Consider the following 2,567-nt stretch of genomic DNA (forward strand, 5'->3'; position numbering starts at 1 on the left):
GGCTCTAAGTGCAAGCGATTCATGGTGCCGATTGATATGAACATGAAGTAGTTCTTCCCTCAGGCCAAGCTTTGAGGCACGATTGTGGGAACACACTAATTTGCAGCGGAGTGCTGAAAGCCCCCAGACTAGGAGTGACTGTTTAGGGAAAGTTTTGATCACTTTGTTTTGGCTGTACCTATGACTTTTTTTGTGAAAATAAAGTTTTTTTTAAATAAAACCCTGCTAGTCTCTGCCTTAGTGATTGTGAAGATGATCTGCTAGCATACTTGAAAGGAACATCAGTGGTACCCATGTAAATGTACCTTTAACCCCTGTAGGGAGAGGAAAAATGAAAACTGCCTTAAAAAAAGCTAAGGATACCTAGCCATGGTTTGTTCAGCTTCTGTTAAATAATGTCCAAGTAGATGTTTTGGTGGCTGCTATATACAGTTGGGTGGCAAATGGATACAGTCTGGCCAATAGATACTGCCTGGCCAATTTGATAACTGTATTTTTGTGGCCACTGAAATATCTGCTTGGAGATTACTGGTAAAGGTTTTAGGTGCTACTGCAGGTAACCTTGACCTGAAAGCTGTAGCCCCAGGCAGTAAAATGGTACACAGGCATACTCCCACTGGCATGGAGTATAACCAGAGAGTACAATAGAGACTTGGCAGTTAAAATAGGCTTGGTAACCAGGCTATGAAAAATCCATCTGCTTAGCCAATGAGTCCTTTCTGCCATGTCTGCACTGCTGGATTATGTAACCCAATCAGGGTTTAGCTTGTTGCAAATATTCAATCTTTGCAAGGCAAAAGCTACACCTAGCCTATCGGTTCAAATAATTCCTCAATTCATTCCCAGATACATGTACTTTTTATTATCTTTACCCTTCAGTAAACTTTGTGGTGCATTAACAATAATTTCATTTACAACAAGGGTCATGTGTACCAAATTTCATATCCAATAAAATCATTTTATGTTGGAAATTTTAAAAAATCCATAACATTCAATGTACGTTACCACCTCCAAGTTTCTTTCATCTATATATTTGCAGCTTTCTGTTCAATGTATAGAGTCAGTTTCTATGACTGAAACTTTACCTCTCATCACCACCTGGTAATGCTTATGTTTCCAAAATGGTTCAGTACATCTGTGTTAAAGAACAAAACTTTGTGATGAGTCATCTTACACAAGGTTGTGGATAAGTTATAAAGACCACCAGACCCAGACTGTTTATTCTCTTTTATATGACTTGCAACACATAAGGGACGAACAGACCAAAATTCTGGTAGGATCAACATCATGGGCTTGTTTCAATATGGTGCCACACTACCAACTCAAGTGCAATACCACTACCGGAATGCAGCGTATTGTGTTCCATATAGGATCCTCATAGTGACAGTCTGTGCTTTTATCTTTATGTACCATCATGAACTCTTTACTTCAAACAATTATCATCCTGATACATTTAGAAGTAGGCTCAGTCCAACAGCAGAGGAACCAACAAATCAATTTTCACGCACATGGCATTCTTTGTAACTTTTGAATGGTGACCGAATTGTAGTATCCAATTCACTGTTCTGAGTGCTGTTAATCTAACTAACAGCTGTGCTAGAAACTTCTGAAACATCAGGAAAATCTTGACAGAGAATTGAGTACAAAATTCTTTAATAATGCATCAAGGATTTTGATATCTTGCGACGTTATGTTTTAGTACCACACTTAATCTATTTGTAGTCTTGATCCACAAAATACATCTGTGTACATCGTGCTAGCACAAAGTATTTCATCTTCAAAACTAAGCACAATGGCCTTGTAGCAAATACTAGTGGATGTGACATTGTAAAACATCTATCAAGCGTGAATTAAGATAGGAGATGATAAAAGTAAACAGGAAATAGTCAACTTTAACCTGATGTATAAATCTAACATGTCAATATACTTGTGAAAACATACAGAATAAACAAGCTTCAAGTTAGAAAGGCCACAATGGATTTATCGTCCAAACTTTATGACCTTGACCTTGATAAAATTTCATAGTCACGAAGATGCATCATGCAAAGGAGCAGCTATGCAATATGGACACAAAATCTCAAGAAGTATACACTGGTACATTATTACATCAATCTGTATTGCATGTTTTTACTGTACATGCTCACTGTGCATAATAAAAGCTTGGACTTTGATAAGGTACATTATCATATAGCCGGACGGCGCGGACCAATCAGAGGCCCGGATACCCGTGCTGTTATTTCCCGATAACAGCACATGTGGTGTTATGGCGGAATAACAGCACATGTCGTGTTATGGCTGATACCATTATGTTATAGGGTATAGGGGCATGCGACTCTTTCTGTAAACCTTTGTAGCATTTTTCTGTCCAATAAACTTTTTTGTTTAGCTTCATTTAAACTACAATTTGCATTAAATGAAATTATCCATATTTGTTTTAAAGCGTATAATATATTCGAATGTATTTTTATGTATGTATATATATTAAAGCTGTTGTATTTCAAACAGGAATTGTGTTGATTGACAGTTTGGATAGGCTATATGATAATAATTTTAATGCACTGCCTTTT

This window comes from Branchiostoma belcheri, unplaced genomic scaffold (genome assembly GCF_001625305.1).
Source record: "Branchiostoma belcheri isolate BF01 breed outbred unplaced genomic scaffold, Haploidv18h27 scaffold19, whole genome shotgun sequence".
Lineage (NCBI taxonomy): Eukaryota > Metazoa > Chordata > Leptocardii > Amphioxiformes > Branchiostomatidae > Branchiostoma > Branchiostoma belcheri.